At 47.1% G+C, this 17,563-nt stretch overlaps 1 protein-coding gene and 1 non-coding gene across 5 annotated transcripts in view; one reads left to right on the forward strand and one right to left on the reverse strand.

Moving 5' to 3' along the window:
• Positions 1–17,563, forward strand: part of LOC119161271 (arylsulfatase B) — a 150,798-nt gene that overhangs the window by 19,500 nt on the left and 113,735 nt on the right. The gene's annotated exons all lie outside the window — the stretch shown is intronic.
• Positions 1,674–1,746, reverse strand: TRNAV-AAC (transfer RNA valine (anticodon AAC)). Its single transcript has one exon. It is a non-coding gene; the product is annotated as a tRNA-Val (tRNA).

The raw sequence follows: 17,563 nt of genomic DNA on the forward strand, positions 1-17,563 counted from the left end.
TGCCAGACCCCCCGCTGTGGTGTATGCCGAGCGTTTGGACATGAAAGTCAAGATTGCGTCAGGAGTTATGCCAGAGTTAAGAAGACCGTGCTGCCAACAGACGACGCCCAAGATAATCTAATGGACGCCGAAGAGGCCGAGAAGTTGGCCCCTGGCAGCAACGCCGTGGGACCCGACGCCACGGTTCAGGCAACTGGAGAAGAGACTACACCACAAGCACGGGTGCAGAGCACGTCTTCGTGCTGTCGCCATTCACCAGACTGGTTACTTTGACTGCTTGAAAGGATGACATATTGCGTAATATTGCAACGATATTGAAGGACTCGGAGTGTAATAAAACGTATTTATTAAAGGGCGAACCTGTGCCCACAACTCAAAGCGACTATGGCCGTAGAACGTTACAGCAGAACAACAAAGATGCCTGTCTTCTTCTACTTCTTCAAGAGGAGTCCCAGGCGCGTGGCGCACATCAGCCGGGCCAGCTATGTTCTCGTGCTATCATCATCGTCTCTGCGCAACACTAGACTGCACGCATGTATGTCCCTTTGCGCGCGGTGATGGGGGCGTTGTTTGAATGCAAGCAATGTGTCGCGGCAATATGTGCCGTAACGTTCTCAAACGTGGGGGCTCAAACAGCTACAGTGTCATTTGTATGGGTTGTGTGCTGCGTAGGAAAAACAAATACATATTCATCTATTTCGGAGACATCAGGTACGTTTTTATCACTACTTGAAGTGACTTTTCTAAAGATCCTGAAACTGTGTTCGTACACGTGTGAGAAAATAAACGCAAACTGCTCGTACAAACGCGTCCAAAAAATAAAAAAAACATGTGGATGCAAAGGATCGAACGTGGGACCTTCCGCGTGTTAGGCGGATGTGATTACCACTACAACGCAAGCACTTGTTTTCTTTATTGACTGCACCACAAGCAAGAGTGCAAAACATGTCTTCGTGCTGTCACCATGGGCCAGACCGGTTACTGTGACTGCTTAAAAAGATGACTTATTGTGTCACATATGCCGTAACGTTTCCTCAAACGTGGGGGCTCAAACAGCTACAGGGTCATTTGTATGGGTCCCTGTGCTGAGGAGCAAAAACGAATACATAATCGTCTATTTCGGAGACATCAGGGACGTTTTTATCACTACTTGAAGTGTTTATTCTAGAGAATCTGAAAGTGTGTTCTTGCACTTGTGAGATAATAAACGCAAACTCTTCGTACAAACGCGTCCAAAAACTAAAAAAAAACATGTGGATGCAAGGGATCGAACGAGGGACCTTCCGCGTGTTAGGCGGATGTGATTACTACTACAACGCAAGAACTTTTTTTCTTTATTGACTGCACCACAAGCGAGTGTGCAAAACACGTTTTCGTGCTGTCGCCATGGGCCAGACCGGTTACTGTGACTGCTTAAAAAGGCGACATATTGCGTCACATTTTCCGTAACGTTTTCTCAAACGAGGGGGCTCAAACAGCTACAGGGTCATTTGTCCCTGTCCCTGTGCTGCGTAGGAAAAACGAATACACATTCGTCTATTTCGGAGACATCAGGGACGTTTTTATCAGTACTTGAAGTGTTTATTCTAGAGATCCTGAAAGTTTGTTCTTGCACTTGTGAGAAAATAAACGCAAACAATTCGTACAAATGCGTCGAAAAATATAAAAAAACATGTGCCTGCCAGGGATCGAACCTGGGACGTTCCGCGTGTTAGGCGGATGTGATTACCACTACACGACAAGCACGGGTGCAGAGCACGCTTTTGTGCAGTCGCCATTCACCAGACTGGTTACTTTGACTGCTTAAAAGGATGACATATTGCGCCATATTGCAACTATATTGAAGGACTCGGAGTGCAATAAAACGTATTTATTAAAGGGCGAACCTGTGCCCACAACTCAAAGGGACTATGGCCGTAGAACGTTACAGCAGAACACCAAAGATGCCTGTCTTCTTCTACTTCTTCAAGAGGAGTCCCAGGCGCGTGGCACACATCAACCCGGGCCAGCTATATTCTCGTGCTATCATCATTGTCTCTGTGCAACAATAGACGGCGCGCATGTATGTCCTTTTGCGCGTGGGGATGGGCGCGTTGTTTCAATGCAGGGAATATGTCGCGGCAATATTTGCCGTAACGTTCTCAAACGTTGGGGCTGAAACAGCTACAGTGGCATTTGTATGGGTCCCTGTGCGGCGTAGGAAAAACTAATAGGTATTCATCTATTTTGGAGACATTAGGGACGTTTTTATCACTACTGGAATTGACTTTTCTAAAATCCTGAAAATGTGTTTGTACACTTGTGAGAAAATAAACGGAACCTATTCGTACAAACGCATCCAAAAAATAAAAAAAAAAACATGTGCCTGCCAGGAACCGAGCCTGGGCCCTTCCGCGTGTTAGGCGTATGTGATTACCACTACACCACAAGCATGGGTCGAGAACACGTATTCGTGCTGTCGCCAATGGTCAGACCGGTTACTGTGACTGCTTAAAAAGACGACATATTGCGTCACATGTGCCGTAACGTTTCCTCAAACGTTGGGCTCAAACAGCTACAGGGTCATTTCTATAGGTCTCTGTGCTGCATAGGAAAAACGAATACGTATTCGTCTATTTCGGAGACATCAGGGACTTTTTTATCACTAGTTGAAGTGATTATTCCAGAGATCCTAAAAGTGTGTTCTTAAACTTGTGAGAAAATAAGCGCAAACCATTTGTACAAACGCGTCCAAAAATAAAAAACAAAGACGATGTAGCTGCCAGTGATCGCACCTGGGAGTTTCCGCGTGTAAAGCGGATGTGATTACCACTTCACCACAAGCACGGGTGCAGAGCAAGTATTCGTGCTGTCGCCATTCGCCAGACTGGTTACTTTGACTGCTTAAAAGGATGACATATTGCGTCATATTGCAACGATGTTGAAGGACTAGGGGTGTAATAAAACGTATTTATTAAAGGGCGAACCTCTGCCCACAACTCAAAGGGACTATGGACGTAGAACGTTACAGCAGAACACCAAAGATGCCTGTCTTCTACTTCTTCAAGAGGAGTCCCAGGCGCGTGGCGCACTTCAGCCGGAGCCAGCTATGTTCTCGTGCTATCATCATTGTCTCTGTGCAACAATAGACGGCGCGCATGTATGTCCTTTTGCGCGTGGGGATGGGCGCGTTGTTTCAATGCAGGGAATTTGTCGCGGCAATATTTGCCGTAACGTTCTCAAACGTGGTGTTCAAACAGCTACAGTGTCATTTGTATGGGTCCCTGTGCTGCGTGGGAAAAACAAACACATATTCATCTATTTTGCAGACATTAGGGGCGTTTGTATCAATTCTTGATTTGACTTTTCTAAAGATCCTGAAAATGTGTTGGCATACTCTTGTGAGAAAATAAACGCAAACTATTCGTACAAACGCGCCCAAAAAATGAAAAAAAAAACACATGTGAATGCAAGGGATTGAACGTGGGACCTTCCGCGTGTTGGGCGGATGAGATTACCACCACACTTCAAGCACGGGTGCAGAACACGTATTCGTGCTGTTGGTGGCTCAAACAGCTACAGGGTCACTTGTATGGGTCCCTGTGCTGCGTAGGAAAAACGAGTACATATTTGTCTATTTCGGAGACATCAGGAACGTTTTTATCACTACATGCAGTGATTATTCTCGAGATCCTGAAGGTGTGTTCTTACACCATGAGAAAATGAACGCAGACCAATTGTACAAACGCATCCGAAAAAAAAAACATGTGCCTGCCAGGGACCGAGCCTGGGCCCTTCCGGGTGTTAGGTGGATGTGATTACCACTACACCACAAGCATGGGTCGAAAACACGTATTCGTGCTGTCGCCAGGTGCAGACCGGTTACTGTGACTGCTTAAAAAGACGACATATTGCGTCATATGCGCCGTAACGTTTCCTTAAACGTTGGGGCTCAGACAGCTTCATGGTCATTTTTACAGGTCTCTGTGCTGCACAGGAAAAAAAACGAAAATTCGTTTATTTCGGAGACATCTGGGACGTTTTTGTCACTAGTTGAAGTGATTATTCCAGAGATCCTAAAAGTGTCTTCTTACACCTTGAGAAAATAAACGCAAAACCATTTGTACAAACGCGTCAAAAAATAAAAAAAGATGTGCCTGCCAGGGATCGCACCTGGGAGTTACCGCGTGTAAGGCGGATGTGATTACCACTTCACCACACGCACGGGTGCAGAACACGTGTTCGTGCTGTTGCCATTCACCAGACTGGTTACTTTGACTGCTTAAAGGATGACATATTGCGTCATATTGCAACGATGTTGAAGGACTCGGGGTGTAATAAATGGTATTTAATAAAGGGCAAACCTGTGCCCAAAACTCAAAGGGACTATGGACGTAGAACGTTACAGCAAACACCAAAGATGCCTGTCTTCTTTTACTTCTTCAAGAGGAGTTCCAGGCGCGTGGTGCACATCAGCCGGTGCCAGCTTTGTTCTCGTGCTATCATCATCGTCTCTGCGCAACACTAGACGGCGCACATGTATGTCCTTGTGCGCGCGGTGATGGGCACGTTGTTTCAATGCAGGCAATATGTCGCGGCAATATGTGCCGTAACGTTCTCAAACGTGGGGGTTCCAACAGCTACAGTGTCATTTGTATGGGTCCCTGTGCTGCGTAGGAAAAACAAATGTATATTTATCTATTTGACAGACATCAGGGACGTTTTCATCACTACTTGAAATTACTTTTCTAGAGATCCTGAAAATGTGTTCGTACACTTGTGACAAAGTAAACGCAAACTGTTCGTACAAACGCTTCCAAAAAATAAAGAAAAACATTTGCCTGCAAGAGATCGAACGTGGGACCTTCCGCTTGTTTGGCGGTTGTGATTACCATTACACGACAAGCACGGGTGCAGAACTCGTATTCGTGCTGTCGCCGTGGGTCAGACCGGTTACTGTGACTGCTTAAAGGATGACCTATTGCATCACATGTGCCGTAACGTTCTGAAACGTGGGGTCTCAAACAACTAAAGGGTCTTTTTCAGGGGTCCCTGTGCTGCGTAGGAAAAACGAATACATATTCGTCTATTTTGGAGACATCAGGAACCTTTTTATCACTACTTTAAGTGATTATTTTCGAGATCTTGAAAGTGTGTTCGTACACTTGTGAGAAAATAAACGCAAACTCTTTGTACAAACGCGTCCGAAAAAAACATGTGCCTTCCAGGGATTAAGCCTGGGACCAATCGCGTGTTAGGTGGATGTGATTACCACTACACCACAAGCACGGGTGCAAAGCACGTCTTCGTGCTGTCGCCATTCGCCAGACTGGTTACTTTCACTGCTTAAAAGGCTGACTAATTTCGTAATATTGCAGCGATGTTAAAGGACTCGGGGTGCAATAAAACGTATTTATTAAAGGGCGAACCTTTGTTCGAGCAAGTCTTCGTGCTGTCGCCAAGTGCTAGACTGGTTACTTTGACTGCTTAAAAGGATGACATATTTCGTCATATTGCAACGAAGTTGAAGGACTCAGGGTTTAATAAAACGTATTTAATAAAGGGCGAACCTGTGTCCACAACTCAAACGGACTATGTTCGTAGAACGTTACAGCAGAACACCAAAGATGTCTGCCTTCTTCTACTTCATTAAGAGGAGTACCAAGCACTTGGCACACATCAGTCGGGGCCAGCTGGGTTGTCGTGCTATCATCATCGTCTCTGCGCAACACTAGACGGCGCGCATGTATGTCCCTGTGCGTGCGGTTATGGGCGCGTTGTTTGAATGCAGGCAATATGTCACGGCAGTATGTGCCATAACGTTGTCAAATGGGGGGGGGGGGGGGTCAAACAGATTATGATGATGATGATGGTAGATTTTAGTGGCGCAAGGGCAACTCAGGCCAAAGAGCGCCAAACACAGGGTTTTTCGTTGGTTCAATTATAGAAAAAAAATCTCAGGGTGGCAAGAGTAAAAGAGTGGGGCATTGATTGATTGATTTGTGGGGTTTAACGTCCCAAAACCACCATTTGATTATGAGAGACGCCGTAGTGGAGGGCTCTGAAAATTTTGACCACCTGGGGTTCTTTAACGGGCACCCAAACTTGAGCACACCGGCCTACAACATTTCCGCCTCCATCGGAAATGCAGCCGCCACAAAGAGTGGGGCATAGGGATTAAACTTAAGTGTAATGACTATGTGTGATCAGTTTAAAATGGACTAAACCTATGGGTTTTAAAAAGTCACGCAGTGGCGGCAGTGGTCCTTGTCAGGACAAGGAGTGCGTGCTGCCTGACATCTGGTAAAGAAGTCTCAGCGTTTCTCTCAAGATTGATGGAGGGCTGAGATTAGCGAGAATATGTAATTAAGTGCAGGAATACGACATCAGCTAAGAACTTTAAAACTACTTTTATGGGAAACATGGGATCGTCCCCAAGAAAGAATAAAGGGTGAGGCGGTATGTGGCATTTGTATAGCTTTGGGAAGTGATGCAGTCTTTGTGGTTCAAGGTACGGGCACATAATTAAAACGTAAAGGACAGATAGCACATCACCACATTTTTCACAACATGGTGCAGGAGAGTTGCTTAAAAGGTGCGAGTGTGTTGCATGTGTATGAGCGATCCTGAGTCTACACAGTGCAACCTCTTGATGCCTGTTACGTTTTTCAGGAGCATAACTACCTATTCTTGGCTTTACTGTGTGGAATTTGTTTTCAATTGCTGCATTCCATTCATCTTGCCATTGCTTACGCATTCGGTTTCTGATTAGCGGCCTCAAGTCCTCATATGGGATGACGGCTACGTCTACTGTTGGGCGGAGTGCAGCGGACTTCGCAAGTTGGTCCGCTGCCTCATTGGCAGCTATGTTGCAGTGTCCCAGAATCCAGCATAGCGTGATTTTCAGGTTGGATCTGTAGGCTGATATGAGGCAGAAGGGTATTAGTCACTGGATTTTTATGTGTCTTTGCGGAAGACAACGCAGTCACTGCACTGAGGGAATCTGTGTATATGATGGAGGCTGGTTCTTTCTTCTTTAAGATGTGCCTTACAGCTAGCAGTATGCCATAGCACTCAGCAGTAAATATGCTGATATGTTCATTCATTGTTGCAGATTCAGAGTACGCTGGGTTGTATGCAGCACATGCGACGGCCGAGAACTTGGAAGCATCAGTGTAGTACTCAGCACACCTGTATTTTGCCTGCAAGTACATGAAATGCTGATCGATTGCGATTGGGAGGCCATGCTTTCCTACCTCTAGACATGACAAGTCGCAATTGGTAGCTTGCATTTCCCATGGTGCCACAGTGTCTTTGTGGGAACTTAATTGAAGATTGGAGACAGGTATATTAAGATTTTCAAAGTGTGAGGCCACTCTGATGGAATACGTTGGCGTGGCTGATGGTCGCCTCAAGAAGAGGTGGGCGTTTGATGTATCCTGCAATAGCTCGCGAGATGAGTGGTCGACATGAGAGAGCACCTTGGTTGCATACTTGATGCTTGTGAACTGCCGTCGTCGTTCTAATGACCACCGATCTGTCTCAACATACAGGCTGGCTATTGGGCTGGTTCGGAAGGCGCCACTAGCCAGACGAAGCCCATGGTGATGCACTGGGTCGAGCATCTTAAGTGCGGATCTCGATGCTGATTCGTACACAACCGAGCCATAATCAATACGTGAGAGCACTACACTACTGAGAAGGTTTAATAGACAGTCACGATCTGTACCCCATGACTGATGCGAGAGAATCTTGAGCAAGTTCAAGGCTTTCAAGCATTTCAGTCGCAGTTGCTTGATGTGTGGGACAAAGCTGAGCTTTTCATCCATCACAACACCTAAAAATTTATGATCCTTCTTAGTAGCAATGGTGTATCCGTTCATTGAAATATTGGGGGGCGGCCTTATACCACGTAGTTTTGAAAAGAGTAGGCAGACAGTCTTGTCACAGTTAAACTTAAAACCATTTTTGTCTGCCCAGCTTGAGAGCTTATTTACTGCCAACTGAATCTGACGTTCACAGATGGCTAGGTTGCACGATTTGAAGCTGATCTGAATGTCATCAACATATACAGAGTAGGAAATTGTTTTAGGCAGTATAGTGTTTATGGAGTTCATTTTTACGAAGAATAGTGTGCAACTAAGTACGCCACCTTGAGGGACACCCTTTTCCTGAGTAAACCGCCTTGAAAGAACATTTCCAACACCAACCACGAACGTACGTTCAGAGAGGTAGCCTTGAATTGTATTCAGCATGTTCCCTGACACTCCGAGGAATTGCAAGTCACGGAGAATGCCATAACGCCATGTCGTGTCATAAGCCTTCTCCAAGTCAAAAAATGCAGAAAGGCAGTGTTGTTTGTGAATGAAGGCATCCCTGACGTAGGATTCGAATGCTACGAGTTGGTCAGCTGTCGACCGGCCTGATCTGAATCCACCTTGACGGCGGTCAAGGAGGCCATTATATTCAAGATAATACATGAGGCGGCGGTTTACCATTTTTTCAAAAACCTTGCACAAGCAGCTAGTCAGGGCGATAGGCCTATAACTAGCGACAAGTGTGGTTTCCTTTCCTTGTTTGAGGATGGGTATTATAACTGCCTCTTTCCAGGCCTTGGGTAGACGCCCGGAGGACCATACACTGTTGAACAGTAAGAGAATGACATCAAGCGTGTGTTCGTGTAAGTGTTTCAGCATGCCATATGTAATCTTGTCTTGGCCTGCAGCTGAGTTGCAACATGTTGCCAGCACTGCCTTCAATTCGTCGATGGTAAACAGAGTATTGTAGCCTCCAGCAGATGGCCTTCTATCATGGATGGGCTTACGTTCCTCAGCAAGCTTGTGTCGTTTAAAGGACTCTGTATAATGTGCTGAGCTGAAGATATACTCAAAGTGTTGGCCTATGGCATCTGCCTGGTTTTCCAGCGTATCACCGGCAGTACTGACAAGAGGGACCGGATGAGTGTTGTGCCCTTGAAGTGCACTTACTTTGTTGTACACCCTATGTGTATCAGTATAGGAGTTAACTGACGAGAGAAAGGACTGCCAGCTCTGCCTCTTTGATTCTCGTCGGATACGCCTACCATTTGCTTCTGCACGCTTGAAATTCATCAGGTTGTCAGCTGTCGGGTACCTGCGAAATTTCGACCAAGCTTTGTTTTGGTTCTCGCGAGCTTTTTTGCACTCCGCATTCCACCAGGGCCGTCGTTTGTTTTGCGTCTTGTCAGATGTCTGTGGGATCGATCGCTCTGCGGCCTGTATGATATGAAGTACGGCCAATGCTTCACAGTCATCAATGTCTAGGTTTTCAATAGAAGAACGCGACAGTTCTGTAAGTTCTCGAAATTTTGTCCAGTCAGCATCCTGTTCTCTAAACCTTAATACATTTGTAGTCGTCTTACTTGTACTTCCTGTGTGTTTTAGGCAGACAGGAAAATGATCACTTCCATAGAGTTTACGAATAACAGACCTATCTGTGGTTGCCATGAGTGAAAGAGAGCCGATAGCAAGATCTATGGCTGTGTATGAGTTGCACGCTGCGTTAAAGTACGTTGGTTTTTTTTTGTTAAATATACAGGAGTCGGAGTACAAGAGGAAGTTTTCGATTAAGGAGCCTCGAGAATCTGTTCTTCTGCATCCCCATAGGGGGTTCTGCGCATCAAAATCTCCAACCAAGAGGAATGGATGCGGGAGCTGGTCGACTAGAGTTTCAAACTCTTTAGTAGACAGGTGGTAGTCTGGAGGGGTATATAATGAGCACACAGTTGTCATTCGTCCAAAGATAAGGGTTCGTATTGCCATTGCCTCTAAGTCGGTGACCAGAGTGAGGTTTTGGGACGGTATTGCTTTCTGCACCACGATAGCGACACCGCCGGATGAATGGGCAGTGCCATGCCTGTCCTTTCGGTATACCGCATATCTTCTTAGAAAGTTAGTGTGTTTTGAGTTTAAGTGTGTCTCCTGCAGGCAAAGTATGTTAGGTTGGTGTTGCGCAAGTATTTCATAAATGTCATCCAGCAGGTTCTTCAGTAGACCTCGGCAGTTCCAGTAGATGATACTCTCGGCAGCCATTTTTGAGAAAGAAGAAAGGTAGGAAGGTTATTCAGACTTCGCCGCGTTTGTCAGGCGCCTGGACTGGAGGGTGTTTCTTCCCTCTGAGGCGTTCTGTTGGGCTCCGTTTCAATAGGATGGATTCCGTGAGCATCGGAGACGCTGAGGACGCCGGTGTCACATCCATTGCCCCCTGTGAACACTCGGAGGCTGACGGAGGTTTCTCAAAAGGGACAGGTGCCCTCTCATTTGTCTGCGTCGTCCCCGAGGTTTCACGGAGGTTGACCTGCGGGGTTTGAATTGTCTCTTTTGTCTCCGAGGTCTGATGGAGGTGGACCTGCGAGACTACGAACGTTGGTGCAGCTTGCGGCTGCTTGGTGGAGGGCCGAGATGTGCACGCATCAGCAAAGCTATACTGCGTGCCCACCGTTACGAGACGCCGCCCGGCCCCCCGGCGCGCTGCGTCAGCGTACGTCTTCCGAAGAAGAGCGACACCATCTTTCGGGCTTCAGACAATGTGATGTTTTCCGTTACTTTTATCTGGATGATTTCCTTTTCCTTTTTGAAAATTTCACATGTCCGCGAGTATGCTGCATGTGGCCCGTGACAGTTAGGGCACTCTATTTGCGTGGAAGTACAGCTCTCGGTAGGGTGCTCATGATCACCACATTTTGCACATGTTTGTTTTCCGCGACAGGTATTCGACCCATGTCCATATTTCTGGCATTTGTCGCACCAACTAGGGTTGGGTATGTAGGGGCGGACCTTGCAGTGAAGGAACGCAGCTTTCACGGATTCTGGCAGAGTGGAGCGGTTGAATGTTAGCACTATATGAGGCGTCACCACTTCTTCATTGTTTCGCCTGATAGTTATCCGATGGATGGCCACTGCGCCTTGCTCTCGAAAACCTTCAAGGAGGTCAGCTTCAGTTTCTCGCATCAGATCACGTTGTGAAATGACGCCTTGAACAGTGTTAAGGCTGCGATGGGGGGTGATAGACACGTCCAGGTGGGCGAACTGCTTCTGTTTAAGGAGAGTGTTTGCATGCTGTTTCTGGCTTACTTCAACAAGAAGATCACCAGATGACAGTTTCTTTGCCTCGCACTTTTTGCCTATTTAGTTAGCAAGGGTTTTAGCTATCAAGAAAACCGACAGTGCTGCAACTGAGACGTTATCTGCCAGAGAGTGTATGACTAAAAAGCGTGGCATGTGGTCACAATCGCTTCCGGTTCGTTTGGAGCTTTCATCGGTGCGGTTCCTTTTCAGGGACCGATCATTAAGGGGGGGGGGAAATATTTTGCCATGTGGTACATTTCATGTTCGGCGGCGATGGTGACCACCCACCACCGAGCCCAACAGGGGGACGCTACAAGGTAGAACACTTGAAGGCGCCAGTCATACATCGCCGCTATAACCAGATATAACTACCCAAGGTTGGGTAACTACACAAGGTTAACCCTTGCCGCCAGGAAATTTGGAAGTAAACAGAAGAGAGTAGAAGACAGGACAGATAGATTGTGAGAAATAAAGACGAAGATGTAGGCAGAGAGAGATAGGAAAAGGCGACTGCCGATTTCCCCGGGGTGGGTCAGCCCAGGGGTGCCGTCTACGTGAAGCCGGGGCCAAAGGGGTGTGTTGCCTCTGCCGGGGGGCCTTAAAGGTCCAATCATCCAGCGTCAGCTCAACCCCCAGAATCCCCCTTTCCCCGGACACGGCAAAGCCACGCACGGCTAGGCGTGGGAGGGAGCCGAAACTCCCCCGTTAGCTCGGGTCCGGGGTGTCGCTACACACCAAACGCCTACTTACGCAGGCGCCCCTGCGGGGGGGGGGGGGGGGTCAAACAGCTGCAGTGTCATTTGTATGGGTCCTTGTGCTGCGTAAAAAAACAAATACATATTTATCTATTTCGGAGACATCAAGACGTTTATGTCACTACTTGAAGTGATTTTCTAGTGATGCTAAAAATAAGTTCCTGCACTTGGGAGAAAATAAACGCAAACTATTCGTACAAACGCGTTCAAAAAATAAAAAAAAAACATGTGCATCCAAGGGATAGAACGTGGGACCTCCCGCGTGTGAGGCAGATGTAATTACCACTGCACTACAAGCATGGGTGCAGAGCACTTCTTCGTGCTGTCGCCATGGGCCAGACCGGTTACTGTGACTGCTTAAAAATATGACATATTGCATCACCTGTGCCGTAACGTTTCCTCAAACGTGGGGGCTCAAACAGCTACAGGGTCCTTTGTATGGGTCCCTGTGCTGCGTAGAAAAAACATACATATTCATCTATTTCGGAGACATCAGGGAAGTTTGTATCACTACTTCAAGTAACTTTTCTAGATATCCTAAAATTGTGTTCTTACACTTCTGAGAAAATAAACGAGAACTATTTCTACGAACGCGTCCGAAAAATTAAAAAAACATGTGCCCACCAGAGATCGAACCTGGGACCTTCAGCATGTAAAGCGTATGTGATTATCACTACACCACAAGCACTTTTTTCCTTTATTGCCTGCTTACAGATACACATAAAAACACAAATACAGTCAGGGATCAAAAGTAATATTGCGAGGCACATAAGACAAAGATACATAAATGGGCATAGGTAAAAGAAGCAACCAAACTTTGGCTGGCGTACGATGGCTAAAATCATCTCATGTTCATGAGTGGCTCGATCTTCGATACCCATTCAGGTATCGGATCTAAATATTTATGTGCTTCCAGGAACCTGCCCACTGATTTGCGAAAGTACTCGTGTGCCGATCTTTCATCTATACCTACATGTCGTGCGGCCATGCAGGCCTTCCATATGCAGTGCAAACCCAGTAGCATAACAGCGTCAAATGGGACACCTTCTTCGTTGTCCACAGTTGGGAAACGAATTCCTTGTGGTTCTAAAGGGAGGTCTTTCTTTAGCGTTCTTTGTAATATATCCCAGAAGAACATGCCTTCCCAGCATTCTAAGAAGACGTGCTTAATGGTTTCGGGCTTTCTACATAAGAAACAGTGCACATCTTATGGTACATACATTTCTTTTTCCTGTAGCCATGTTTTTACCTCTAGTGTCCCGGTGTGCAACCTGAAGAAAAAGGACTTGGCTCCTAGAGCTACATACATATGTTTGACATTTGCAGGACATCACTTCCAGACTTGGCACTATATATTGTGCGATACAAAGGTACGGGTAGTAGTATATCTACCAGATCTTTGTATAGCTTCCTTCGTTTCACTCCCGCCAGAAATTTGCATGAGAATCGAGCACGCAAGAACTTATAAGCCATCACAATCTCCTTCAAAAAAAAAAACTCTGCCTTCAATACATTCGGTGGATACCACAAAGTCCGGCACAAGCTTGCTAAGTCTGAGCTTTAATACAGTGTGCAAAAAAGGGTCCTTCACATCACTAAGGAAGCAGAACCGGTTCACTATTTACCTCAGGAATAAGAGCGACAAGCCAAGACCTCCATAACGTACACGTCGGAACAAGTTGGTGCAGCTCGTCCTTTCCCATACCAATCCCCAAACAAAAACAGCCAGAATTCTGTGGAGCTTTTGTACGTTAATGCTTGAGCAGTGCAAAACACTCAACACATACCAAAGTTTGGTAATAAAAAACACATTACACACCGTGATACGTGCAAACATAGACAATGCCGAGCCTTTCGTCCTCTCAGTCCTCGCGCGCATTTCCGAAACTTGGTTCTGCCAGTATGGTTCACTGTCACGGTAAAACTCTAAAGGGGCGCCTAGGTATTTCGTGGGAGTGGAAACCCATTACATGTTGGCAAATGTAATGGGTGTCATTGTCCAAGCTCCATGCCAGATTCCGAGGCTCTTGCCCCAGTTGAATGCACTGCCACTAGTGACACAATAACGCCTCACGATTCCCACAGTTTTCATGATACTGGCGTGGTCCCCAAAAACACCGCGATGTCGTCCGCATAAGCGAATAGTTTTACCTCCACTTGCTCTTTTTTAAAGCCATTGATACAGTTAGCCCGTATTACGCTGAGGCACAAGGGCTCGATATATAAAGCGAAAAGTAACGGCGATAGTGGGCATCCCTGGCGCGCTGACCACTGCACTTCGATAAGCTCTCCTACTGACTTATTATCAGCCTTGTCGTGCAACCCCTGTACGCCATTGCGACACCTTCCATAATAACAGATCCTACGTTCACGTACTACAGAATGGCATATAGTATGTCGTGCGGTACCCGGTCGAACGCCTTTTCCAGATCCAACTGGAGAATTGCGACCTTCTTGCACAATACGTCACAACACTCGAGTAGGCTTCTCGCAGTATGAATGTTCGTAAAAATGGTCCGTTCCTTGATGCCGCACGTCTGGTGTGGTCCAACTATATCTTTCACTACTGTTTGCAGTCTTTTAGCCAACACTTTCATGAATATCTTATAGTCGACATTCGCTAAGCTGATAGGGCGATATGCTGTTACCCACTTTAGTGTGTTGCGATCATCTGTTTTCGGGATAAGAACTGTGTGTGTGGACAGGAATGAAGGTGGTAGTCGTTATCGCTCATATGCATCGTCTAAAATTGCAGCCAGTATAGAGGCTACTTTGTACTTGAACGCCTTGTAAAAATCGGATCCTAGCCCATCGGGCCCGGGAGATTTCCCCCGTTTCAAATCGTCTATCGCCACCGATATCTCATCGGCCGTAATACGGTGCTCTAACATTTCCTTTGAGCTATCGTGAATCTTTGGCAGTAAAGGCATGATATCCGTCTCGAAACCCTCCACGTCCACCGGGCAACGCACGAACAGCTTTCTGTAGAACGTTGTGAACACGTTTTCGATGCCACTCTGTTCATTTAAGATAACACCGTCTTGTTCAACTTCGTAAATCTCGTTCCGTCGGGCCCATTTTCTTTCCTTTGCGAGGACTCTTTTAGTTGCCGCCTCGCCTGTTATCGTTGCTTCTACTCTAGCTCGTACCAACGCCTTCCGATAGCGTTCGATATCGGCCTGCTCAAGTTTTTGCTTCAGTGTGTTAACGTCGTCTTTGAACGTCCCAGGCAATAGACTTTCTTTGATTGATTGACTGATTTGTGGGGTTTAACGTCCCAAAACCACCATATGAATATGAGAGGCGCCGTAGTGGAGGGCTCCGAAAATTTCGACCACCTGCGGTTCTTTAACGTGCACCCAAATCTGAGCACACGGGCCTACAACATTTCCGCCTCCATCGGAAATGCAGCCGCCGCAGGCGGGATCCGAACCCGCGACCTGCGGGTCAGCAGTGAGTACCTCAGCCACTAGACCACCACGGCGGGGCAATAGAATTTCTTTGTATGTTAGTATTTGCAAGCTTTGCGGCAGGTTTTCCTCGTACGTATTCTTTTCGGGCTATATAGCGCTGGCTTGTTGAAGTGCCTTCAATTTAGCTGTTTGCTTAAATGTTTCCCATCTCTCACATATTGTTGTGTTTGTCTGAATGTTTATCTCTTTGAGCAGGGCTAACACTTTCTCACAGAAAACACCATCCTCCAAAATTTTAGCATTAAGTTTCCATAATTCCCATGCAAACTTATTTCGGTTTTTCACTTTGTTATTAACGTCAAACATGACTAGACAGTGCTCACTAAATGACACCGACTGCACACGATATTCTTGCGCAAGTGCTATCAATTCAGCCGGAACGTACACTCTGTCCAGTCGGGCGTGGCTGGCTGCTTGATAATGCGTGAAGCGCACAATGCGGTCGTAATCCAAGCATTCTGCTACGTCCTCAAGCCCATATTCATCAATTATTTTGTGAAGCTCGGCCGGGTTGGCGTCTCTATACGCTGTACCACTTGATTTATCACGCGCTGCCAGTACACAATCGAAGTCCCCCATCAGTACCAGGTTCCTTTCGACGTTGCAGTAATTTCTGACACTCTCGAAGAAATGTCTTCGTTCGTCGAGTAAATTAGGAGCATAAATGCATATCACTCGCCATTCAACTGAACCACAACGAAAATCACACAAAACCATGCGCCCCGCCAAGTCTGACCTCACACCCTTTATTTCTGGGCCCGGCTGTTGGCGCACAAACAGAACGCACCCCGCGGATCGCCCTATGGCATGACTCACACCCGCGTAGTACATTGACATGATAGGTAGCACCATACTCTTGGTCTCATCATCACTTCCAATTTTGGTTTCTTGTATGGCAATAATGTCTAAATCATATTCGATCACCAGTCTATACAACTGTCGTTGTTTTCTACTCGCCGCAATTTCCCGAACATAGATTGTAGCCAATCGCAAGGGTTTCTCTGGCAGCACCATTGGAATAATTTATAATAGAGACCCAGAGTATGGGCTTATGCTCCTGTCTACACATGACTTTGGGGCCCACGACATAGGTCGGGGCTTCCACAGCTTACTGCTACGTGACCGGTGGCGGTGGCGGCGGCATCGTCGTTGCCGTCGGCCTCCGATCCTGTGGGATGTTCGGCCGTGGCCACACTGTCGGTCGACGTACAGGGGCTGCTTTTGCTGAAGGTTCACCGGGACTGCTTGGGCTGGTAGATTCACTCTCTCCCTCGACGCGTTCGTGTTATCGCTTATTCGTCGTGGTGCCCTCCTTGGAAATGTCCATTTCCTCCACTACTTCCCTGTTGACCACCTATGTCACGTTGCTTTTGTCTTCCTGCGTCAGCAGTGCTTCCGAAGAATCATTTTTCACCAACAATGTATCTTCGGCTTTGAGGTTAGTCAACTTTACCCTAGCTCTCTAACCTGAGATTTGCTCAGCTGGCACGCTGTCCATCGTGGCACTTTATGCCTCCACTCTCGCTGCTGCCTCGAAATCTGCTTCGTCCATTAGGAGCTCCGAAGTGTCGTCGCTCCCCACGGGCCCTGCAACACTGGCGTAGGTACGCACCCATCCCGACTCGTTTTGTCCAAAGCGATGACACAACGTGCACCGTGGTACCTTACAGTCCCGACGAATGTGTCCGGTTCACTGGCAACGAAGGCATAGCGGTGCCCTTCCCGGCACCACCTCAAGAGCCAGCTTACCAGCAATTCTTATTTTATGGGACAAATCTTCTGGCTTGACTCCCGCCTTAAGTGTCATCGTCACATTTCGCGTCGTTGACACTTTGTCAGCCACACCACTGACCTTCCGCCGTTCCATGATAATGTCCGTCACTCTGCCATAGTTCAGGAAGGCCGCTCGCACGTCGTCGTCCGGTATGGTAGGCAAGAGCCAGTGCAGCTTCAACCGAAGCTCCTGGCTCGATGGATCGATGAGGAGGCCACGCTGTCCCTTCACTTTCACTTCTGCTTTTTCCAGTAGCCTCTTCGCACCTTCTGCACATTTGAACGTGATGGCCCAAACGTGATTCATTTGATACGCCCACAAGGCCGTAACCTCGGAGAGCAGTTTCAAATCACTCATAGTATCCCTGAGTTAGTTCTACACGGTAGGGCCGTGCCCTTACATCCGCATGCACGAAAACAGTATTCAAAACCAGACGTCCTGAAGGGAGACTAGGCAGAACAACACGGTACTCGTTGT

The sequence above is a fragment of the Rhipicephalus microplus genome, chromosome X (assembly GCF_043290135.1).
Source record: "Rhipicephalus microplus isolate Deutch F79 chromosome X, USDA_Rmic, whole genome shotgun sequence".
NCBI lineage: Eukaryota > Metazoa > Arthropoda > Arachnida > Ixodida > Ixodidae > Rhipicephalus > Rhipicephalus microplus.